The sequence below is a fragment of the Camelus dromedarius genome, chromosome 8, assembly GCF_036321535.1.
Source record: "Camelus dromedarius isolate mCamDro1 chromosome 8, mCamDro1.pat, whole genome shotgun sequence".
Classification (NCBI taxonomy): domain Eukaryota; kingdom Metazoa; phylum Chordata; class Mammalia; order Artiodactyla; family Camelidae; genus Camelus; species Camelus dromedarius.
This window is the reverse complement of record NC_087443.1, coordinates 20711161-20737403: the sequence shown is the minus strand read 5'-3', so window position 1 is coordinate 20737403 and position 26243 is coordinate 20711161. Positions and strand designations below refer to the sequence as shown.

The window sequence follows — 26243 nt, the reverse complement described above, 5'->3', positions numbered from 1 at the left end:
AAGAAGGCACTCCTTGTGTCTGTTGCAATCCTGCTGGACTGGGGGTTCTGGCCCTTTCTCAGATCTTGGGAAATCAGAGCTTACTCACTCTGAGGTCAACGCAACTTCCGGTCCTGAGAAAAGAACTATCCAAACACTCAATCACTCTTTGAGAACAACTTTAGTGACTGAAGAGTTGGAGACATAAGGCTTGCATTTCCCTTGACGTACAAAGGGGTTTAAAAATTAAGAGGAAGTCTGTAGGGAAAGGATTTGCTGACCCTAACACATTTTTTCAAAACAGTCTAAAAAGAAACACAGGCCCGGAGCCAGCTGAGCTCAAGCTCCTCAATTTCATACTAAGCAGATCAAGCTTGTAAGTTACACTATTTGCCTTGTTTTCCATCGAGACAAGAATCCCCTAGAATCAGCAGGAAGAGAAGAAAAGGAGCCATTTGATGGCCTGCCCTTGGGGAGGAAAGGATAACTGCTCCGTGGAATTATTGCAAAAGCGTTTGGTTCCCAGTGTCAGCTCTAGAGGGCCCAGGGCCAGAAAGGACCTGGAGGATGGTGGGCTCCACTGGGCACTGGCACGGGGAGGGGAGGGACTCATGGTCTGCTTCCACTTGGGCTGGACCTGAAGAACAGAGCTAGAAAGACTCCCAGAACAGCACATGCACCGTCTCTTTGAAGCCTCCAAGAACCCTTTGCAGCCCGTTCTACTGTCCCATTACACAGTAAGGAAACTGAGGCCCTGGGAGGAAGTCAGTGATTCTGCAGTCAGAGGTCTGCTAGTCCTGGCACTGGACTGACATCTGCTTGTATCCAAGAACTCTTTATAACACCAATTTCAAGGCAGGTTCTTGGGAACCACCTGACCCCAGAGCATTAGAGGGAGGCATTTGCTGAGCCAGAGCTGGTCCTGGGAAAGCAGTGAGAAGAATCAGAGGGACAGGCCTCTGTCCAGCCCCACCCACTCCCGACACATGACCTTGGACAATGCATTAACATCTTTGACTATTTTTTTCTCCTCAGCAGATTAAAGAAGATGGGACATGCAGAGTTTGTGTGGAGACTAAAGGAGGTGTGCCCCCCAGGCAGCACCAGCACAGAATGGACCATCAGTCACTGTGAGTGCCATCATCCCCTGGGTGCCTGCTTGGCACACACACAGTGGGTTCCCCACGGCTGCAGTCCCACCATGGGACGTCCATACTTAGGCTTTCCCACCTGATTTAAACAGCAGCTCGATCGCTTTGATTTCAATTTTTAATGCAGGAAGAAAAACAAAATCTTTGCCTAATTTTTAGTATTCTTGTAGCATGAAGTCTTACAGTTAAGTGTATTTTTAAAATATACAGTTTTGACCACAAACAATCCTCTGTAAATTAGTCCACATATCCTGAACAAAAGTACTTTTAAATAACAGAGGAATGATGGAAAAAATTGCTGAGTTTAGCACAAGGAACTATATTCAATATCTTGCAATAACCTATAGTGGAAAAGAATCTGGAAAAGAATATATGTGTGTATGTGTATATATATATATATGGCTGAGTCACTTTGCTGTACACCTGAAACTAACACACCATTGTAAATCAACTGTGCTTCCATAAATAAGTAAGCAAATAAATAAAAGTAAAAAGCTTACTAAGGAGAACCACACTTCATAAAAAAACAAACCCCATGACTCAACCCAGCTCGGAGGGTGGGGGTTGGGGAGGGGCTGGAAAGCAGAGGCCATGGAGTGATCAGACCTCTCCGTCTTCGAGGCAACCAGATCAGGACAAAGAACCCATTAGAGGCAGTGGCGTGGGGGAGGGGTCGCCACAGAGGTGAAGGCTGACAGGCTTGGCCTGGGACAGTCACAGGGGAGCCTAAAGATCCTGCCGAAGCTGGTCACAGGAAGCATCGGGGAACATGACATATGATAGCAGGCTTTGCAGATGTCCTGCTGAGGCGCTGGGGAATTGTGACTGGCGGGGGGAAGGAGACATTTGGGGGCCCAGAAACTTCCCTTTATAATGCCAATTTCAAGAGCAAACGGAGTCCATAAAACATGCGGGGGCCTCTGGTCTCTGACTCTGCTGTGTGTTCGAGCATGAAATAGAGCAGTGTTTTGTATCAGGCAGAGGAAACAGTGTACAGCCTGCCCCTCTCGGCGCAAAAGTCATCTCTGTAGGATCGCATGGCCGGGGGGATCTCTGCTCAGCGGAGACCTGGCATCCTCATCTTGAAAGCTTGTTTAACTGAGATATGTTGTCAGCTCCCCAAGCTGCATCTTCCAATTCCCTCCTGAGGTACGTGTCCACGTGCGTACCACTCCGTTACGCAGTGTTGCTGTCCTTCCATCATCTTGAGGACCTTTGAGGGGGTATCACTGCCCATCGCTCAAATGACAAAGTCAAGTTCACAAGAGGAAGGGCCTTCGCTGTGGTCACACAGCTAGGAAGGGGTTCCGAGCTGGACATGACTTGGACATGCCCAGCTCCACAGGTGGCTTTCTCGCCAATATTCCAAGTATCACGTGTGTGAGGATGACAGGGAGTCAGGTTTGTCTCCCAGGAGGCCTGCTGGGTTAGTCTAGGCTGCAAGGCCAGACGTGCCGACGGGGTATGAGTTCAGGGCCAGAGTCAGGCTACCCCAGCTCGTGTAAACAGATGTATTCAACCTCCATCTGGTAAACTGGAGTGCAGAAAGGACTTCAGGGAGCTTATTAGGTATAGGGTACCTAAGAGCTTATTAGGGGGTAGGACCCACCCTTTCTCTGGCAAACTCATGCTCAGTCTGTAGGAAATATACAGAAGACATAGTAAAATCAGGAGGTAGCCAAAATAGCCTAATGCTTCCATCTCTGGTATCCAAATTTACATCCACACCAGGGACCTAATGGGCTGTGACCTGAGCCAGCACCATCCCTTCCCAGCACTTCTCAAGGGCATGCCTGAGGCTAGTTGGACGTATAGACTCATAGGCCCACCCAGAGCTGCTGAATCGGACCCTCAAGGATTGAGAGGCACCACTTAGGCAGACACAGGGATGCATAATATCAACTTTATCCCCTGGGATGTGTCCCGTCTGTGTACCCCTGATGGAGGGAGGGTCTCCCTTTGCAGCTGGCTGCATGGATTCAAGTTCCAGGAAGTCCAGTGAGACTGCGGGTAAGGTAGCCAACCTCGCAGTGCACGGGGGACAGCAAGGGTGCCCACCCACCAGATTCCGGGGAGCCATAAATTAGGACAGGGTTGGCACACAGCCAGCACACCAACAGTGTCCACTGCCCTTCTGATGGGGGATTAGCTTTGCTGACACACGGAGTCTGGTTAGAGTCACATCTTACAGGCTTGGGAGTCTTTAAAAGGATTTTTTTAAACCTCTACTCCGAATATAGTAAAAGTTTATTTTAACTTTCTTTTTACTGATTTATATTTCCCCTGATGCCAAACCATTGAAGTGACTTTATGAACTGACCAGTCTTTCTCCTAACCAAAGTACCTTTCAGTGGTTACATTCATTGGCTTAGCTACTCGTCCAGAGCAGACAGTTATAGAGGATCTACTGTGGGTGTGTTCCTGGAACTCCAAGTGACTTAAGTTACCCCCGTTACCCTTATGATCCCATCACTGATGCAAAATGATACAGTGTAGAATGAAGGAGGCACTGGTTTCCATGAGGGGGAAAATTACCTAACCCAGTTGAAAGACGGTTCCCTAGAGGAGGCTACCCTGGGGTATGGTCTTCCAGAGCTGGAGGACAGTAGTTAAACACTTAGTGGTACTCCTGCTTCTGGGCTGAGAAAACCCCAGTTGCTTATATCAAGCAGAGAATGGAGAGAAACTGGTTTGTTGGAAGCTTTCATAACAGAAGGCGGCATGATGTTGCATTTAGCAAGACATTGTATTTGAACCAAGGGAACTGTCTTAAAAAGAAAGGAAACTGACTCATGCTACGGCATGGAGGAAACTGGAGGACATTAAGCTAAATGAAATAAGCCTGTCACAAGAAAACAAATGCTGTACAATTCCACTTATATGCAATTCATAGAGTAGTCAAATTTATGGGAAGTGGAAGGGTGGTGGCCAGGGCTGTGGAGAGAGGGGAATGAGGAGTTGCTATGTAATGTGTACAAAGTTTCAGTTTTGCAAGATGAAAAGAGTTCTGCGGATGCATGATGGGGATGGTTGCACAACAATATGAATGTACTTAATGCCACTGAGTTGCGCATTGAAAAATAGTTAAGATGGTAAATATTATGCTGTGTGTACTTTATCACAATAACAAAAATTGAGAAGAAAAGACACAGCTGACTATACTATAAACAGAAGTATAAACAGAATGAGAAAGATTAAGAGAGTTAAAAACACATTCTTATATTTACACTCAATTAAGTAAAAAGAAATAAATCCCCAATTTAAATTCAAAGCTACACATTGACCTTGTACAGAGTATCAGAGTCTGAGATAGACAGATACAGCTTCCTAATGCTTCCCCAGTTGCTGGTTCTATGGACTTGACCTTTGGGATCCTCAGTCTCTTCATCTACAAAATAAAGCACAATAATATCTAGATTGTTTAAAAAAAAAAAAAACCCTCAGTAAACCCTCATTAAATGCTCTGGACAGCCTGGTGTATCCTGCAAGCTGTGTAGGACAAGGTTTATAAAACTGGACGACAGGACAGACCCTTGACATTTGCAGAATAATTATCTGGAGCTCTCAGTGAATCCCACTGAATAATCCCCCAAATATTATAATAAGAATATTTTTAAAGCCATTCCACCATTCCAAAAAAAATGTTTATGCTGTGACCAGAGATGCCCATTTCCTGTTGGTGCCATTTGGTGACCTGGAAACAGTCTTAGGGGACGAGAACCCCAAACCTCCATATCATCTGTAGCAGACGATGTAAGTCAGGGCCACCCCCTTTCTTCCTGCCTCTGACCACTGGGCCCCATTCCCAGCAACGTGGTATCTGATTGAACCCTGGGAAATTGCTTTTTTTTTTTTTTAAGGACCAAAATGATCCGATGGTGGCAATTTCAGGTGGTTCCATCGAATCCAAATGTTAGTTATTGTTGAGGGTGGCTTCCTTTGAGGCTGAATTTGACACGCGGAGTAAATACAATAAAATACTTAAGCAGTGGCTGACACATCGCAAACACGCACTACTGACGGTTTATAGATACTGTCACTCAGCAAGTGACATCAACACATGTTGGGGATTGTGGAAAGGCTAACTGAAATTGGGGAAAGGTGTTCTGGACTTCAAGTTGCCCTGGTTAGTATCTCTTCTCCACTGTGCTCAGGATTCAACAATGCCACGCTCAGCACTACATGTCTATAGGGATTGACTTGAAATCCTCTGTCTCAGAATGTCACCTGTTTCTAGTTCATCTGGGCTGAAGTTTAGACTCACTTGGGGCAATTTCTTAAAGTTGGATCAATCTTAGAGGGGGAGCCCTGGGCATTGCTGTGACTCTAATGTTAGGCAAGGTTTAACAACCCCAGCCCTAGTTGATATGTAGAATCTATGAAATTCTGGGCTTTTGTCTGTCTATTGATGTTGCTGGACAGACAGAGATCCACTTAGGATGTCCAGGAGAGCTCTGCAGGGGAGGAGGGAACCCTGACCAAAGTTGGGGTGCCTCCTCCTTGCTGCTCTGAGGGGAGCATGGGCTATTCACTGCAGTGTGACAAGGCAAAGCAATGTACTATTCATTACATAAATAGAACGTATTTATTTATTCATCCTATTGTTAATGAAAATTGGATTACCTCTTGTTTTGGAAATCATGCATGGAGCTGCCATTCTTGTGAAATTACTTATACATTATGCAGATGTGAGCAATTTCTCTCATATTCCTATAGATTCGTGGACTTATTTTTTCACTGTTATACTTCTTCATATTTAAATTGTCCCCAAAATAGTCAGTGGAATCCCGTTAAAGTTGACTCCTTCATTCTTTGGGCATATTTCCGTTGTTCTTTAAGCACTTCTTTACTTTCTCTTATAACAAAACGTTCCAGGTTTGTCACCTGGTTTTCCTGCCTGGGACCTAGAATGGGCTATTTATCCAAGGATGGCTCATTTTATTGAGAAATAGTACTGAAAAATCAGGATCTGGGCCACCATGTAGACTCCTTGTGACTGGCATCATTCCATATCAGTGGACAGAACTAGGATGGATGGATGGATGGATGGAGGGAGGGATAGGTGGCGACACACAAAATTATGAATTTGTAGTGATGTTTCCAATTCAAATTTAATGGAATGGGGTTTGTTTTTTTTTTTAATTTTATTATTTATTTATTTATTTTACTTATATTTTATTTTAATTTTTTATCCATATCTCCATTATCTTATAGTGAAAATCTTAGTTCTCATTATTAATATATTACATCTTTGTTTCATCTTATAATTTCCATCGTTTCTTGATCCATGGAATATAATCAATATCTTGGGACACCTCGCTAAATAAATACGTAATTTTTTGCCCCTGAACTTCTTCCACCTCCTAAACATAATGTACCTTTTGTATTTTCAAAGCTTTTATCATTTACGTCTTGCTCTGAAACGGCAATTGTGTCTTCCATTTTTTATTTATATGTTGATTCTGAAAATCAAAACCCAACAAATAGAACTTTTGATAGTATGATTATGTATTCAGCTGAATCATATGAACCATATGAAATTCCTTATATTCCATCTCCTTTTACTTCCAAAAAATGTGGTAATTTCCTGTGGTTCAGCCAGATATTTTTATTAGAGAAACATCTACACAAGGACAAGAATGTTTTCATCAGTCACTAAATCTTTGCTGTTCTACTGAGAATATTCCAAGGTTTAAAGTCAAATAGATTCCCATTTTTTAAATGCCACTACGTGTTTAAAATTATGCCAAGCTTTAGCTTGTCTCATGTTTGTACCATAACTTTCTTTTAAGCTTTTTGTTTTGTCTGGAGAATATGATTGCCTTTCTTTTTTTTTTTTTCCCAGAGATAAGGCACTTGGGAGGTAAAATTCCCGAGTCCTTATGAGACTGAAAATATCTGCCTTTCACTTTCACATCTAACTGACAGGGTTATAAGTAGACAATAATTTTCCTTGAAACATTGAAGGTCCTTATGCACTTAATTCTAGTTCGTAGTCAAGTTGGCAAGAAGTCCAACTTGATTCTTCTTTCATTGTAGCTATCTGCTTTGCTCTCTCTGGAAGCATCTCCATTTTCCCTACACTCTGCGCCATGCTTCCCGCCTAGCAGTCTGCAAGTCCTCTTAGCCCAAAGATATTTTTGTGCTTTATTCTAAGGAGACATTCCTCTATTATTTCTTTAATTATTTCCTCCTCTCCATTTTCTCTGTTCTTCCTGGAACTTGTTGGATGCTGACTCTTCTGCCTTTCATCTTCCAGTCCACTTACTTCTCGAACACGTCTGCATCTTTCTTACATAATTGTTCCAAATCCTCAGAGATTTTCCCTACATTTTTCTTTCAGGCCTTATGTAGAATTTTGAAGTTTGGGAATAATAATATGTAATCTTATTTTAATTTCTGTATATGTTTTCTTTTACTAAGTCTTCTAAAATTTGTTTTTTTGAAGTATAATTGACATATAACATTATATTAGTTTCAGATGTACAACATAATGATTCGATATTTGTATATATTGTGAAATAATCACCACAATACGTCTAATTAAAATTGGTTACCATACATAGTTATGAAAATTTTTTTTCTTGTGATGAGGATCTTTAAAGTCTACTCTCTTAGCAATACAGTATTATTAAATATAGTCACCATGCTGGATATTACATAATAACTTTAAAGTTTGGGGAATAATATTATTTTAACTTCTGTATATACTTTCATGTTCTCTGCTAAGGCACAGAGATGTTTTCCATACGAAGTTTTTTTTCATGGTTTTTGGATGCAATACCATATATTCTTTGAATGTTTCTGAGAATAGTACTCAGCACTTAACAGTGCCTCTAGCTAAAAGTCAAACCACTGATATATAAGAAAGACCTACATGAAAGCAGACGAAAGTTCTCAGAAGATAATAGATAAGCACACTACAACATGGGGAAAATTGATGTCTCAGAAGATCTCAAAATAGGAACAAAAACACATATTTGAAGATACGAATTTTTAAAATTTCCTTTAGTGAAGGAAAATGTAATCTGCACATAAAAAGTATATATCATATAAGACACAAAACAATGGCAAATCTAGACAAAGCTCTGTTAAGAAATGAATATAAAAGGTAAACATAGAATACTTTAATTCAAGAAACAAACAAACAAAACCAAATTATGTACACTGCATGCACTACAGCCATAATAACTGTCAGAATTCAGCCCACGCTTACAGATGAATGGATAAAGAAGATGTGACAGATATATACATACATACACAAATGTATATAAAATGGAATTTCCTCCTCTTTCTCAGTATGAAATTGAGAGTAACTAGAAACTGTCAAATGTGGAATCTTCTGAAACAGAAAATTGTTTAAAGAAATAAATTCAACAACCAGAATAAACAAATACACACACATACAATCATACACAAATGCTAAACAATATATGGTAATATTCATGTTTTTTCTAAAGGGCACTGTAAGAAATTGTTAATGATGATGAGAAGAAATTTAGCGATGAGGGAGGGGAGACACCTTATTGTGTGTTACTAACCTGTTTGGCTTCACACCAGAGTACGTGCGTCATATGTAGATTGTATTAATGTATACTCAACCCTCGGTATCCGAAAGAGACTGGTTGCAGGACCCCCACAGCTACCAAAACCCAGGGATGCTCAAGTCCCTTATATAAAATGATGCAGTATTTGCCTATAATCTGTGCACATCCCCCCCATATACTTTAAATCGTCTCTAGATTACTTATAATGCCTAATACAATGTAAATGCAATATAAATAGTTGTAAATACAATGTAGATTCTATGTAAATAGTTGCCTGTGTGAGGCAAATTCAAGTTTTGTTTTTTGGAAATTTCTGACATTTTTTTCCGAATATTTTTGACCCGGGGTTGGTTGAATTCACAGATGTGGAACATGCAGCCACAGCGGGCTGACTGTACTTTAAAACACAGCCGTGTGTGTGTGCATGTGTGTATGAATCTTCCATCACTTCTGTTCTATCTTCCTACCAGTAAAAGTATAAGTAAATATATGCGCATTGAAAGGGAGCTAGATCATGCGATTTTAGGTAGTTCTAAATTTTCTGCTTCAAATTGTTTTTGCAATCAAATAAACCAATAACTACTATAAAAATAAATTTAAAATAGAGAAAATAAATGTCTGGAAGAAGTAGTTGCCTCTTGTGGGTAGAATTATGAATTATTTTTTTCTTTGGGGCCTTTACGTATTTACCTAGATTTTCTGTAATCATGCAATTTATCTAGATTTTCATGGTTTTGAATCCTGCCCTTGGCACTTGGGCAGGTTAATTACCCTCCATGTGTCTGTTTTCTCATCTGTAAAATGAGGCTTATAAAATGTGGTTTATAGGGGGAGGGTATAGCTCAGTGGTAGACTGCGTGCCTAGCATGCAAAAGGTCCTGGGTTCAATCCCTAGTACCGCCATTAAAAGATAAATAAATAAATGAAACTCTAATTACCTACCCCCAACACACACAAAATGTGGTTTACGATTATTGTAAGAATGAAATGAGGTAACACATGTTTGAGTGCATTGAACAGGGCCTGATACATAGGGAATGATCAGTAAAAAAGTAGAAGATATAGCTAAAGAAATTTCTTTTTTGGATTACATTTTCTTTCAGAATATCTTTTTCATATATCTTTTCCAAGCTCTGTCCCCTTCCTCCCTCCCTCTCCCTCCTTCCTTCCTCCCTCCCTCCCTCCCTGCCTTCCTTCCATCTTTACATTTCTTGCTAAAGTAAGTTTGCAGCAGTGCCTGGCCCTTTGATAAATCCTGCCCGTGCTTCATGTGGGTGGTTTTCTTGAGATACCCTGTCTGTTCTGAAACAATACAGATACATCTCTCTGACAGTTTCCCTGTGCAGTTTGAGGCCTGCTTTCTTCTCCTATGAGCTATAGTCAGAGGGGCTGGATTTTCTGCAGACTGACCAGGGGAAGGCGGGACTGGGCCAGCATGCAGCCTTCACGGCTGAGCTGGACTTGTCACTCATTTGTAGTTTTGTTGAGGATCCTGAGCCTGGATTTACCACCTCTCTCACAGCCTGAGGAGACCCTTGTGCTTCTTTCCTGCCAATTCATCAAGGGCTTTGCCAATGTCCCGGGGAGCTGCCGGGGGTGTGGCTGGTACCCTCTCCTTCACTGGTCTCTCTCCAGTGGACATAGCATAACTTCCAAAGACAAGGCAGGGAAAGGGGCGATGCTCTTTAGGCCCGTGCTAAGCGTGCACAGGAGGAGAGGAAACACACGTGAGAGCTTTGCCAGTGTCTCCTCCCTGCTCTCTGCTCCTCTCCCGCAGGAGCTTAGCTCTTGAGGTTTTGGTCATCACTTTGGCCACGTCAGTCCTTCTCGCTGGAGACACTGAGCGCTGGGGCCCCTGCACCCTCCGGCTCTCCTTTCCTGCCCTCCCCCCAGCAAGAGGCCACTTCCCCAGTGAAGCCGGCTGTTTCCCCTCTCCCGGAGGAGCTGAGGCGGGCTGGGGAGGACCCTACGGTCCCGAACATGGTTCAGGGCTGCTGGTGGCAGATTTCTGTCTGCCTTTCTTTCAGCCTGCTCCCCTCGCAGCCTCCTTCTGTCCTGCCTTCCTGGGTCATGGCCCTCGAGCAGTTGGAGGACAGCTGCCAATTCCTTGTGCCCCCCTCCCCGCCCACTGGGGGCTGAAATGACAGCGCCCTCTTAGGATGGCATGCCAGAGACTGCCAGGCCCTCCATTCAGTTTTAGCAGGTCAGGGTGGGGAGGCCCTGGAAGAATGAAGGGGGTCAGGAAAGGGGCAAAAGATTGTCATCCTTCTGGTCCTTCTCCTAGCAGGCCTGTTCTGATGCCCAAGGCTCCCTCCTAATCCTTCCTGTCTGACCCGAATGGACTCCCTCCACCTCTCCACACCCCACACCAACTCCAGTCCCCTGACATGGGAGCCCGCCCCCTCCCTGATGAAAGTCAGGGACTGGAAAACCATTCCAAGCTTTATCCAAACAGATTCTGTTTTGCATTAGAAACTCATCATTCTTCTTCCAGGAGGCTGGCCTGTGTTGTCAGAAAGGGAAATGGAAATTGAGAGCGAGGCCAAAGGCTGATTGAGGGCAGGCCGCTACCTCCCAAGAGGAGGGCAGAGTGTGAGGGAAAGGAGACAGGCCTGCCTCCTCCATCCTTCCGACACTTGTCTGGTCCTGTGCGGGGCTGGCCGTCACCAGCGCCCTCCCTCTCCCAGGGCGGGCCAGCCACGGGCAGACCCAATCGGGGCCGCAGTCCTTGACTTGGCCCCACGCCCGGGAGCACAAAGCCAGTTGGTTCCACCTGGTTTTGAGTATTCTTACTACAAACAAACAGCATCCAATTAGCCTTCTTTCAATGGGGACGCTCAGAAAAAGAGATTACATGAAAATAACATAATCACATCTTGGATGAACTTCAAAATTAGATTTGTGGGGCAGTTAAGTTCAACAGAAACAACTAATTAGGGAAGAGTTTTCCGGCTTGAATTAGTTTTGACCAGCAACCTCCACATACCCTCCCACTCACATCCACAAGGTACCCCCACCCACACCCTCCGACACACAGCCGTTCGCTTCGGGGAAAAGAGCGCAGGGCCTGGGGGTACCAGGTGCTCAGGCCTGGTCCTGAGTCCTGTGTCTGTGGTCCTCGCATCATGGTTCAAATCTTGTTATTCTACGGCCGGGCTCCCCTGCCCTATTACCAACCTTATCACAAATGCTTTTTCTTCTTGCCATGATTTCTGTCGCAGGCTCATAGCAGATGCCATGAACTTGCTCCGTGCTGGAAGCTTCCCCTCTTTTCCTCTGATGCTATCTGCCCCAGAGGGAAGGAGGCCATGTTTATCAAGTACCCTCGATGTCCCAGGCATTTCTGATACAAGATTTCATTTAAGCTCCATGATAATCTTAAGAGGCAAGTACTGTGCCCATTTTCTAGATGAGAAATAGGGGCTCGGAGACGCGCGTAGTAGAACCAGATAGACGTTCCTGGCTTGCGTGGGGGGAGTGGATACTGATGCTCTTGGGCCAATCTCTCGCCATCCTGTGGCTGCAGCTGCCCTTTCCCCGGGCCCCTGCACACTCTAAACTTCTGTTGAGGATTTCTGCATGTGGCTTCTGATCGGTTCCTTGGTGTGGGGGAAAGAAATCATCACGTAGAGATGAAAGAAGTGGACTTCCTCCCTGTGTGACATCAGAGAGCCCAGCCCCCCAGGAGCCAAAATGAGCCCTTCTCTGCCAAACTGTCTAGATCCTTAACCTGTCTGCCTCCCGGTGACCCGAGAGGACCCAGGGGTTCTTGATCACTTACCTCCTGGACCTCCCTGAAGGTCAAGGTGACATATAGGACACACACACAAGGGAGTTTCTAGGTCCCAGCCATTCCCACAACTTTCTCTCACACAAAGAAAATGAAAAGTCTATCTGAGAATCATATAATGGGGACAAATTAGGCCTACCCGGCATTCAGAAAGCTGCACTTTTGCCCCCACGGGAGGCTGGCAGCTTGCATTAAATTTCTTCAATCTTCCATCCAGCCAGAGGAGATTTCCCCACAAAGGTGAGGTTCAAATTTATCCCTCCCCACCCCTAAGGGATACATTTGGCAGTCTGAGATTTGCATATGTTAATCACTATATATAAAAATAAATAAAAAACAAATTTCTTCTATATAGCACAGGAAACTATATTCAATACCTTATAATAATATGAAAACAATTGTGTATGTGTATAAAAACAATATGTGTATGTGTGTGTGTATGTGTATATATATATATATATATATATATATATATATGACTGGGACATTATGTTGTACACCAGAAATTGATGCATTATAACTGACTGTACTTCAATTTAAAAAATTAAATTAAGGTAAATTTTAAGAAAAGATATTGGGGTGAGAAAGGGAAGTGGATGCCAGACAGGAAAAAGCATTCAATATTATGGAAGCAGATCAGGGTCCCAGCCAGGATCGTGGGTCACAGTGCACATTAAGGAGGGGGACCTGTGAGATGCAGTGGGAAAGGGGACAAGGAGAAAGCTGCCGGCATGCCCTGAGTCCCTCTCACGGGGCCCTGGTGGTTTCGTCCACTGAACCCTTGTGGAATTGTTGTATCTTTATCTTGGAGGAAAAGACATTCAGGACTCACCAAGGTGACAAGATTTATACAACTACAAGCTACAGTGTATTGACCCAATGTATTTCTATTGATTAGAAAATTATTGAGCAAGTGGAAAATTCACATTATATGAAAAACTTGGAAATGTGCATTAATAAAAACACATTATATATGTGCCAAGAGTTGTACGTCCGTAACAAACAGTCCTGTGTAACAGAGGACTATCATTGAATCTAATAAATGCCTCCCCGTAGTCACAGTGGAATTAAATCTACCAGTGGTCCACGGTGTTCTGCAAAATGGGCCCATGTCTTCTAGGAGCTTTGTCACAAAAGCAAGTTTGAAAATCACCAGCCTGTAGGATCCAGCCCCAACACCTTTGCTGAATATTCAAACCTCCTCCCATCACCCCTGCCCTTGCCCAAGGTGGAGAAAGGGAAGCATGTTTCGAGAAAAAAGGCACAGGGGGAAGGTTGGGAGGGCACAGAATGTTCCTGGAACAGATAGAAGTTAAGCTTGGCAGAGCTTAGGCTGTAAGACAGGAGAGGAGAGGAGAGGAGAGAAATGTGGCCTCTGGGCAGAACAGAGCATGGAGGGCCTGGTTCCTCTAATTAGGGATGGAAATCTTCTCAGAGAGGCAGGCATGAGCCCAAGGTGGATGGTAGACCAGATGTGTACACGTATTTCCGCCGTGAGAAGACTTCTGGGCAGCCGTGTGCAAGGTGCATTGGTAGAGGAAGACAGCAGAGGATGCTCTTATGAGAGGTGGGGAAAGAAGACGTAAGGAGGTGAGCTGGGCAGAGCTGGGGGAGGCAGCTGAAGAGAAGCACTCGCCAGGATGGGAGGGTAGCATCCCTGCGGACTGCAGTGGACCCGGAAGCATCCCAAGCTGCTCTAGGATGTGGCCATGGGGTGACCTTGGAGACCAAGGGTGGGTGCCACTCTGTGACTATGGGAACCATAAGAACTCTTCCACCATGGCTGTATCACACCGGGCCCCCATCCTGACCCTCTCCCTAAGGCACAGGAACAAATGTGACTTTGCTCATAGAAGTGGGGGAACCTGACCTTTACTGTTGTGACACTTCACTCTGAAGTTTTCTGTCCCTGCTCACCCATACGTGGCTCTTTCACGGCCCTTTTTCCTTCTTGCCTTCTTTTCTCACTATGGATGCAGCCTGAGGGTAGCACTGGCCTCTGGACCTTCCTCTGCTGGGAAATTGATGATTTTAAGCCCGTCCAGTGGGGGCAGTGGGCTCAGCTTGCCCTGGTCTGCTCCCCTCCTCACCGGGCGGTCATGGCCCCTCCCCTTCCTCTGATCCCTCAACCCCTTGATTTTCTGTGCCCTCCCCCGCCCCCTCCCCACCATGATTTTAGTGACGGTGCTTTTCTTCCCGCTGCTCAGCAGCTCCTGAAGTTCAGTAGGACCTCTTGGATGGAGCTGTTCTGCTCAGCCACTGGAGGGGAGCAGCCTTTGAGCACAACCAGGGGCCTGCTGGGCCTTTCTGCAGAATACGGGTGATAAAGATGCGGGTGAAGCATTAGCCAGCACTCGGAACAGGAACTGGGCCACCTGCCAACCCCAGCCCTTGCCAGAACCATGGCCAAGTGAACTTTCCAAGAGACAAATGACTGTCTGCAGCATAGTGCCTGCAGAAGCTTCTAGACCCACAGAGAGGGAGCTGAGTGAGGGGAGCGCCCCTGAGTGTGTCTGCATCTGGGGCATCTGGGGTATGTGCGTGGCTGAGGCCACCATGGGTATGGCCAAGGGTCAACAGGACACAGAAAGGAGCCCGGATAGGGGGAGGGCTGCTTCACAATTGCATGGAGACAAGGACGGGCTCCTTGGTGAGAGTAGCTCAGCCCACCTGGAGGGACACCTAAGGGCAACAGAGGGCACCAAAAGAGGACTGTCATGGCCTGAACAGGTGCTCCTGCCTCCTCCAAAGGCCTAGCTCATCTGATCCCTGAATCTGGGATTCGCCCTCCTCCTTTCTCTCCGAGACTTGCGCTTTGGTAGAGATGTGAACACTCCTGTGTGTTCCGCTAGAGTAACAGCAGACACCACTCCTCAGTCAGCCCCAGAGCAGGCTAGGGAAAGCCTCCCAGTGCCCCTGTGCAGTGCTCAGGTGAAAACCCCAGTCACCTGCCCCATTCATTACCTCAGTCAGCTACCCCAGTCACTTACTCCTTCGCTTACCCTGACTGGTTACTCTAATCACTTTCCCCCATCACCTGCCACACTCATTACCCCAATCAGTTACTCCGCTCAGATGTTCCAATCACTTACTCCAACCCTTACCCCAATCAGCTACTTCAATCACCTGCCCCATCAGTCACTCCAGTCACTTACCCCAATCAGTTGCCCAAATAAATTACTCCAGTCACCCCAGTCACCCACCACATTCAGTTACCCCAATCAGTTACTCCACTCATTTACCCCTCAGTTAATCCAGTCACTTACCCCAGTCACCACCCAAATCAGTTGCTGCAGTCAGTCACCCCAATCATTTACCTCAATCACTCATGCCAATCAGTTACTTTAATCACTTACCCCAATCATTGCCTCAGTTTTCCCAGTTACTATAGTCAATTACCCCAATCACCTACCACATTGTTACCCCAATCACTTGCCCCAGTCAGTTACTCTGATCTCCCCAGTTACTAACCCCAATTATCTACCAAATTCAGTTACCCCTCTCAGTTACTCCATTCAGCCACTCCAATCACTTACCCCAATCACCTACCTCAGTTTTTCTAGTCAGTTACTCCAGCCAATTACCCCAATCACCTACGACATTCAGTAACAGCAATCATTTACTCCATTCAGTTACTCTAACCACCTACCCGGGTCAACTACTGCAATCAATTACCCCAATCAATCAGTCAGGCTTGGGCAGGAGCCATGGCCAGTGTACGTTCTCTAGTTCAAGTTTCCTTCTCTTGCACTGCACCCTGTTCTGTGCCAGCTTCCCCTCCTTTCTCAGAGATCCAAGCTTTCTGGGAAGGCCACACTCAAAACCTGTGTGAATTAAGTCACCAGTCCCTGTTTATAGAGCATTTATTCATTTGACAAACACCCTCTAACCTACCATCTGCACCAGGCACTGTGCAGGGCCGGCAAAGGGAATGAAATGGAGATGAACAAGCCACGCTCCGTTCCTGTGGAGCCCTGGGGAAGGGAGAAGGTGCATGCTGCTTCAGCCAAACATGAGTCACAGTAGAGGCACAGATATCCACGGTGGGGCCCCAGGAGATCACACGGAATGTCACTGGGGAGGGGACGTGGATTCAGGCCTGGGAGGAAGAATACACTCTTGCAGGCAGAAGTTGGAGCCCGCAGGGAATTTGGAAAAGCGTGAACCAAAGCAGGGAGTCGGACAGTGCCAGACCCTTTGAGAAACAGCTGGATGTAGACTTGGTTAAACACAGGGTAAGTCGATGTTGGAGAGAAAGGGGAGGTCATTCTGGACACAGACTGCAAATGGCCTGGAAGACTAAGCTGAGCTTGGCCTTTATTAATCAACAGGGGGAAAGGGGGATCACTTGGAGTGAGGTAGGGCAGAGCACAGGGCACTCCAGAGACGGGCTCCGAGCCCCAGCACCTAAGCAGGCAGCCAAGGGTGTGGGTGGCAGGCGGTCATGTGAGCATGGCAGGAAGCACAAGGAGACCGGCCAGCAAACAGGCAGCAGGGCCTCTTGGCACCCCTCCTTCTCCACCCCTGCAGCCAAGAGGAGACTCAGGGAGCTCCTTCCTGCCAGGAAGACTGGGCCAGGGGCTCTGTGGACCACTTTCCCCACAGACACTCACCCAGCCATCAGCAGCTTCAGCTCTTTCTGATATATTCCAGAGCATCTCTGCTAAGACAAAGGTGAGGCTTTCTCACTTTGGTTTTATTCTATCTGTCCTCTCTGCCGTAATCACCTAAATTCATTAGAAAATGGCCAAACCTACAGCAAGGATGAGGAAGAGACACTTGCATCTTCTGAGCTGGTCCCTGAGCACATGGTTGGGTCTGGGGCCCATCCAGCCTCCAGCGTGCCCATCGAGCTGTCTGTGCGGTCTCTCTCCAGCCGAGAAGGGCACGTCCAGCCCGGGCAGGCCCAGCGGCAGCCCCACCACAGGGAGCCCTCTGCTCTTCACGCTCCACTGAGAGTTTTCAATTGACTGTAACTTCCTTTTCAGAAACCCTCTTTGGCTTCAAAGCTACAGAAGATTGTTCTCCTTGGGGACTGCAGAGATGTTCAAAGTTTGCCTCCCAGAGATGACCGGAATTAGCTTGAAGTGTTTTTAAACGGGCATAATAACACCACTATTGTCCTTGATTCTCAAATGCAAAAATTAAAATCTTCAGACATAAAACGATCTTGAAAATCTCATAGAAATATAGTCTGTTTAGAGCTGAGGCCAAAAATTAAAAACCCCCTCCCCAGGAGGGTACTGGTCAGCTTAGAATGAGAGACACAGAAAGCACAGTGTGTGTAAGAAGATCATCAAAGCACTGAGACAACTCCAGGTCTCTCGACCCAAAAGACCTCACAGACCCGAATACAGGAGAAGACTGGAAATGAATAAATGAATAAAATCTGTAACACAATTTCAAATGGAGAGGAATATGACAAAGAATGGACTGAAGAATGACAAGATTGAGGGGGGTGCTATTGTAGGGGAGCCAGGCAGGACCCCCTGAGCAGGTACTATAAGAGAAGAAACCAAGTGGACAGGAAGGAAGGAAGGAGCAGTGTTAGAAGGAGAGGGAAGAGGCTTCCGGCAGGAGTGTGGACTGTGCAATGGTCCTGAGGCAGGCATGAGCTGGGAAGTTTGGGGAATAACAGGCCATCCAATATGGCTGGAGGAAATGAGAAAGAGGGTGTGAGAGGAGAGGAGGTCTGGAGGGAGACAGAGTCCAGGGCTTTTAGGACAGGAGCCAGGAAGCTGTCTCTGTAAAGGGTCAGCTAGGTATGTAAGCTTTGTGGCCATTCAGCCTCTGTCATATCTCCCCAGCTCTGCTGTTGGCTCAATGAAAGCAGCCACAGGTGGTGTGTAAATGAATAGGTGTGGCTGTGTGCCAATAAAACTTTATTGACAAAGACAGGCAGTCTGCCAGATTTGGCCAGAGGACTGTAGTTTGCTGACCCTTGTCTTGGAACCTTGCCAGCCAGGGTGAGAACCTTGCCTTTAACTGCTGATGTGAGAGAAGCTATTTAGGATTTTAAGCCCAGGAGGAAAGTGACCTGATTGATGTTTTAGATCATTCTGTGTGTAACATGGAGAAGGGATTACGGGACAAGAGCAGAAGTAGGAGACCGATTTGAGGGCTGTTCAAGTTCTCTGTGCAAGAGAAAATGGAGACTGGATCTGCAATGACTATGGCAGGGGTGATGCTGCTCCTCTGCGTCTCCAGGTCTCCCCCTGGGTCCATGGGAGGATTGCATCTTCCACCCCTGTGAAATTAGGCATGGACACGTGGTTTGCTTCAATCAAGAAATGTGATGAGTCGACATCTCTAAGCACACTTGCACACACCTTGCTCTTTCTTTGCATACCGTGGTAACATTACAAATTCTAGAAACTCTGTCAACCTGGGTCCTTGAATGAGGAAAACATGTAGCAAGAACCCCTCATTGACCAGCAACGTAATGTGAAGCAAGAGCAACACTTTTGTTATTTTAAGTCACTGAGAGTTAGGGCCTGTTTGTCACTGAGGCATACCTTATCTCGTTCTGACTGATAACAGTAGTAGGTTGGGAAATAAGCCTAAGTGGCCATGCTGAGGGGAAATTTTCAAGGTAAAATTTATGAGACTTGCTGATAAATTAGTTACAGGCTGTTTGCAAATAAAAGAACTAAAGGATGACTCCTAGGGAGTTTGGCCTGAGCAAATTGGGTAAAAGATGGCACCATTTAATGAGAAACAGAAGGCTTGGGGAGGAGTGGGGAGTCTAGTGTAAGACTGGCCAGGTTTAAATAATAGTTCACCACTAACCAGCTTTGTAACTTGAGGGACTTACCCAGCCTTTCCACGGTGAGTTTTCTCATCTGTACACTAGGGATAAAAATAGTATTTACTTTATAAGTTTGTGAGAGAGATGTGTGGAGATGGCTCACACGAACCACTTAGCCTAGACCCTGGCACAAAGAAACTCCAAAATGCATGTTAGCTATTGTCATCACCGCCACCACCACCATTATTGTTATTATAATCAGTATCTTAAGAGCTTGTTTATTTTGAGTCAACCCCATGTGCTCAGTCAGTTCCAGGTACCCTGAGAAGTCAAATTTCTGTACCTGCCCTGCGGCAAAAAAGAGCCCAGCCTGGCCTGGCCTTCCCTGGTCCTTCCTCCAGACAGATCAAGCCCAGACACTAGCCAGCCCGCTGTCTGGCTCCTGCTCCCTGGCTCAGCTTCAAATGGCTGTTGGTTGCTGATCGTCTACAGGAGACCTGGCCTTGCTTCCGCCTGCTTTGTCCGAGTCCAGATGGCCTGAGCAGACCAGCCAGGGGCAGGACTCCTACTCCCACAGTGAATCCAGAGTGTGAACAATGCTGGCTGGCATGACTCTGGCACTGTCTTCCCTTTATCCTAGACTGCCCCTGTCGGGGGGGTGGGGGGGGCAGGTGGAATCACAATAGAAGTTCTAGAAAGTTCTAGAATAGCATCACTCAGGAGTTGCAGCTACTTGGTCACGAAGAGGAGTGACTCTCTTTTGCATCCACTTGTTTATTGTTTATACCGTCACTTGTATGAATTTTTTTTAGATTTCACGTATAAGTGATACCATACCGTATTTGTCTTTCTTGGACTTATTTCACTAAGCATAAGAGGCAAGCAGAGAGGGACAAATTAAGGGTATGAGATGAACAGATAATGAACTACTATGTATAAAATAGATAAGCAACAAGAATACACTGTATCCTTGGGAATTATAGCCATTATCTTGTAATAACCTGTAATGGAGTATAATCTGCAAAAAGACTGAATTGCCATGCTGTCCACTTGAAACTAACATAGCACTGTAAATTAATAATAAGTTAGATTCAATTTAAAAAAAGAGGAGTGAGAACATGAGCACAGCCTTTGTGCATTGGTCCACAGCCTGAATTAAATGGTTACTTTTCCAGGTCAGAGTGGCACATTCGGGTTTTGTAGCAGAGGTTGTGATGCATCCAGCGCCCCCTACCTTTTCAGGACCAGGTCCCTATTCCCCCAGCTGCCAGCAGTGTTGGCTACGACAGCTGGAAACTCAGGTGATGGCCACGTCCGCTCCTAGAGAGGATATTCAGTGACTGGTCAGCACAGGGATAGAAAAGTCCAGCCCCCTCACCCCCCATTCCGCAGGTCATGTTGACAGTGCCATGTTCCCTGTGTGAGTGGCTGAGGCACCTGTTGGAACCACCTCGTGATCCAACTTCCGTCTCTGCCCAAGTCTGCTTCCATAACCCTTCACATGTGCTGTTCTGGACAGCACTCCCAGTAAATTTCCTGCAAATGAATCTTAGACTCTGAGCCTGCTTCCCAGAGAGTTCTACCCATGGCAGGCTGTTCCCGACACACATGGGAAGAACCTAGATCAAAGTGGTGTGCAATGTTCTGTCTCACCGGGAAGGGAGTCAGGTCTCTTATCATTTGAAAGCAAACATATTTGGAAGAGAAGAGAAAAATCCTCACGTGCTACTTTGGCCAGTAGATACAATTCTTTCTCTGGAGGTGCTGATGTCTCGGGAAAATTCAGTGTCTCGATGTTTCTCAGATGGTTGCAGTCCCAGAAGGAAGACTCACTGCCTGTGGGTCTGTCTGCTGTCATGTTGGCAGGTGCAGGTGGATTTGTGCTCCCCCTGTTCCTCTAGATGTGCAGGAAAATCTGAGATCGATTTACAGAAGGTGTGTGTGAGCCTCTTGCATTTTGCGAAAAATTATTTTAAAAAATTAGTTTCAGAGGTATTTAAATACTGTCTTTCCATCTTGAAAAAATCAAATCAAATCCTATAGATCTGAATGTGTATTTGAATACGCTGGTAACCTGGGAAAGGCTGGCCTGGAAGTAAAAAGAGAAGAGATTGTTAACTTATCCTGTGATAGACCTCTGTGGTGACTGGTTTGCTACATTAGGATGCATTTTTTGTCATGAAAAATGTTTTTAAAAAGCTACATTTAAAAAGAGAATAAGAAAAAGAAAAAGAAAACAAACAAACAAAAGCTAAATGAAAAAATCATAAAAGTATTAGGGAGAAAAAAGAGATTATTTTTACAACTTTAGGGTGTGGGGTTCCCTTCCCCAGGAAGGAAGATTCAACACCCAGAAGCCATAAAGGAAACAACTGGCTGATGACTCTCACAAAAATTAAAAACTTCCGTAGATCAAAACACATAATACAGTTTAAAAAAAAAGAGAGCATTTGGAACTTTCTAACAAGCAAAGGATTTATAGGCAAAAATGGCTCTTACAAATCACACACACACAAAAAAACAATCCAATGGAAAAACAGGTAAAAAATTGGAGGAGACCATGGAGATGAAGACAGTGGATGTTGGATATTAGAGATCTTAAAAAAAAAAAATTCAAGTATAGTTGATTTCAATATTGTGTTAGTTTCAGGCATACAGCAAAGTGATTTGGTTATACATATATATGTATGTGTCTGCAGTCTTTTTTTTTTTTTTTTTTTTTTTGATTCTGGGAGCTCTTTCAATCTCTTGGTTTGTGTGAAGACCCCAAAGGTCAAGCACAATACAGTAGATGCCAACTAGCCAAATTTCAGCTAGATTCAAGGCCTGCTGAAAGGATTTTCTAATCACCCACGTCCCAGCCATGTGAGAGGCAGAGATGACAGGGCAGCTGGTCCCGGGCTGGCATGGGTGGGGCAGGACAGGCTGGGAGGCGTTGCCAGAAGAGAACAAGCAAAGGAAGGAACCATGGGCTCCCCAGCACCTCGAACAACCTTAGCCTATTAATCTATACTCTCCTGAAAGTTTACTAAGTAACAGGAAAGGAGGAAAAATCAGGCAAAACCTTCCACAGACAAAGAAAATGCAGAAGAAGCAACAGAGACAAAATCTTGGAACCTGGAAAGCAGATGCATGAGTGGTCACGATGGAGCCCATCTGAAAAGCCTGAAGGCTGAGCAGGTGGCAGGGGAAGCCTGGAATAAGCAGAGTCTTCCAGAAAGGGGCGGGGATTGCCAGTGACAGTATTTCTGCAAGCAGCAGTGTGGGTGGAGCTGAAAACGGAGGAGGAGTTAAAAATTCGTTTGAGAATGTTTTGGCCCACGGTCCCTTGCCCCAGTTTGTACAGGTGAAAAACTACTTCCCCATCATCCTGGCAGAAGACGAGGGAACCAGAGGGTTCTGAACTCAGAAACCACGGGCACAGATGCAGGTGAGGGCAGCAGGCTGACCACGGGGATGGCAGTCAACATGCTGAATGCTGAAGCCCCTGCCCTATACCTCCCTCGGCCCTAGAACCAGGAACCAAACAGGATTTAGGATGACCCTTCTCTGGGGATACTGGCCAGGCCAATAGAATCTGTGCAGACACTGGCAGTTCAGGGAACCCCCAGTAAAATGGTCCAGTCTTCCTCCAACAAAGCCCCACTCAGACACACAGAGCTTCCAGTGTGTGTCTGAGATCCTCAGTGGTTACATCCAATCAGAGATGAAAACTATTAAAGAGGGAAAAATGAATTTAGAGGAAACAGAGACATTTAAAAAAGTACGGGAGAAAAGATATATATAAGTTTATAAATGTATAAAATATATATAAATAGTATACAAATATAAAAAATATATATACATATATATATTACAGGTGCTATCTCGAGAAAAAAAGAAGATATTACATCCATCCATGAAATGAGTGAGCTGGTTGCTTAAAAAAATAATAACAAAGTAAGTTTTAAAACAATCATTCAGAATTTTTAATGTATTTTTGGAAATTAAAATGGCAGCCATCCAAAACCATAGCATACAAGAAGCTTCAGCAGAAAGATTAAGCACTTTCTTCCAAAAGACAGAACGCGAACAAAGAGATGAAACTTAGGAGAGAAAAACTAGACTCTAGAGAATCAGCTCAGGAGGTCCCGAACTGAAAAACAGAAAGCTTTAGAAACCAGAACAGAGGAAACAGATTGGGGGAAGGGAAGGAGGGGTAGAAAATAAAAAGAGAACATTTACCAGGTTGTGAGTAGCAATCATGATCCTCCAGGTTGAAAATCCCCGAGTGAGTGGGACCCACACCCGAGCACCCCAAGGATAAAAAGAAAATTCTGAAGGATTTCAGAGAGGAAACTGATTTTATGTGAAGGAAAGTGATGAGACAGCATCTGACTTCTCAACAGCAGCCGGAAGGCAGTGAGCAAAACTTGAAAGTCTGAGGGTCAAGAATCTCCAACCCAGCTGCCAATCAAATGTGAGGGTGGAATGGCTCATGTTTGCACATACATACGAGCTCTCCAAATCCTGTCCTAACACAAACATTTCTCAGGGAGCGACTGGAAGATTCGTTCACCAAAACGAGGGAGAAGATCGAGGGGACATTGGATTCAGCAAACAGGGACCCAACTTGGGGAAGTCAAAGGGGTCTTCAGGACCCCAAAATCACGGAGGTGGGGGCAGCAGGGCAGGGAGCGGCCAGTGAATCTACACACAGAACAGGGAGAGCCTCCTTCAGCCCAAAGTCTAGGGACGATTAGCGATGAAACACTAAACAAAGGGAAAACTTGGCAACGCTTTATTCCAAGCAAAACAAAAAGCTGTACAAGATAGGAAATGTGCTCTACGTGGTTTAGCTGTGAATAATATGAACATAGTCATAACTACGTAAATGCCGAGTTATTGATTTGGCCAAAAATGACACTGTAATTACCGTGACGGGGGTGGGGGCATGGAGAGAGGGCGCATAGGCAGGGGGGAGGATGGTTTCAGAGAGCTAAGTCCTCCTCTTCCATTGAGGAATTCATGAAATAACATTTCAACTGGAAAATCAAGAAATGGCAGTCTAAGCAGGTTATTTTAAAGTCAGGAGGAAAACAGAGAAGAAATCAGCAAGAAGAATTCAGAGTGGTGGCCTCTGGGGAGTGAGGATCAGGAGAGGGGAAGGGGAACGCTGGTTTTCATTATAAGCCTTGCAGAACCATTTGACTTTAAAACTGTGTATGTGGACGACTTTGATAAACATACATTTTTAAGGGGGAAAAAAAAACCTACCAAAGAAACAACAAGGAAATGATTAAATGGGTGAAGTCAGCACATTTCAAACTTTTTCACCCACAGATCTCCAAAGAATGAATAATTAATTCGGGGCATTTGGGACACAGACCAAAAGGGAGCTGCAATCCAGAAAATTCTTTGAAGTCTTGCTTATTAGCCTTGAAATTTATGCACAAGTTTCTCCCTCATGATACAACCCTGTTAACTTTTATAATCTGTTCTTTATTTTTCTATTCTCCTTTCTCCTTCTCCTCTTGGGTCAGGCACACACCAGGCTAGGATGACAGAAAAGGACTCTCTGTCAGTATAATAAGGTCCGGGGTGCCTGGAGGATCGCTCATCGAGGAAGGTGAAATGTCTGATCATCTTTCCGATGCTCCAGCAAGTGCTGCTAAGGCCCCTTGTCCCGTCTGCCCCACCTTAGGGTCCAGGCTTGGTACCTCTCAGCAGGGAACTGGGGGAGCTGAAGGACTGACTCCCAGCAGGAGGCTGGGATGGGACCCTCCTGGCAGGGAGCAGAGAGAGACAAGGCCATGGGGAGGAAGGCAGAATGGAGCTCAAGGAGGAAAAGGCATCTCCATCTCAGTACCGGGGAGACCAAGGGGCACCCCCAGGGCTGAGACTCCAGCTCTGCTGCAGTGGGAGATCCTGGGAAGGAAGACTTCATGGGATGGAGTGGAGAAGCCCAACCCCAGTCTCCACCTCCTCCTGTGAATCCTGCCACCAGTGAAATGCAACATCTCAAAGCAGACGTGCTCGCTGTGGGTCTCTTGGTATACAACGGGGATTTCAACAATAAACCATGTTTTCAATTCGTTACCTTTGCCAGTAACTGATGTGCAAAGTTTACCCTGAGGTTCAGGGTCCCTGGGGTTCTCCCAAAGATCCCAGAGCGCCAGCACTGCCTGGCAGAGCAACATGGACACCCAGAACAGGGAAATGTGAGATCAAGCTGGGGCATAACAGCGCGGTTGGCAGAATAATTGATGAGATGTGACATTTGTCAGTTCTCTCTCTGTCCCCTCTCCTGTGTAGGCCTGAAGTTGGCCTTTACACTCCCTCCTTGTTGCTGCAACAGGACAGGAAGTGGAAGCCACCCAGAGATCACCCCTGTCCCTGACCTGTGATCTTCAAAAACCTGACCGTGTGATGGATGCTAGGAGGAAAGGCATTTGCTGCCAGAGCTGTGAGGGAAAGAGAAGGGATTGACTGGGGTCCCAGAAGTCCAGGGGTCCCTAGAGGAGAGGAGACCCTTCCCGGTTTGACGTTAGCCCCACAGGAAAGTGACAGTGAGGTGGGAAGCCCCATGAAAAAGACGTCAGGACCCCCAGGCAGGGCCACTACTCTCCTGCCAGCACCATTTGGTTCCCTGGCCCAGTAGCATTATCTCACTTTTTAACTCTGAAACGGCTTGCTTCTAGGAAAGCAGAACTTACCCCTAAGGTTCTATTGGTTCCCTGAGCTAACTCTTGATTGGTCCATTTGTAGTGCCTCATTTGCATGGAGCTCACTCCTGATTGGCCCATTTCTGTCACTCCTGATTGGTCCATTTCTACAAAGCTCATTCTTAATTAGTCAACTTTTGTTACACCTTATTTGCATATGATGTTGCGAAGTTTAGACTGGCAGCCTATAAAAGCCTGTGTAAGCCTGTAGACGGGGTCCAGAGCTTGGAGTGTTAACTCCTCTGGGTCTGGTGGCGTAATAAACCTGAGTTCTCCAACCCTCTGAGTGCTGCTTGGTCTCTCGCCCGGATCCAGGTTGCTGTC

At 45.6% G+C, this 26243-nt stretch overlaps 1 long non-coding RNA gene across 1 annotated transcript; it reads left to right on the top strand.

Annotated features, from left to right (window-relative positions):
- Positions 1–297: 297 nt before the first annotated feature.
- Positions 298–25246, top strand: LOC135321863 (uncharacterized). Its single transcript, XR_010382041.1, has 4 exons — positions 298–716; positions 1015–1109; positions 23075–23154; positions 24738–25246. It is a non-coding gene; the product is annotated as an uncharacterized LOC135321863 (long non-coding RNA).
- The last annotated feature ends 997 nt before the right edge of the window (positions 25247–26243 follow it).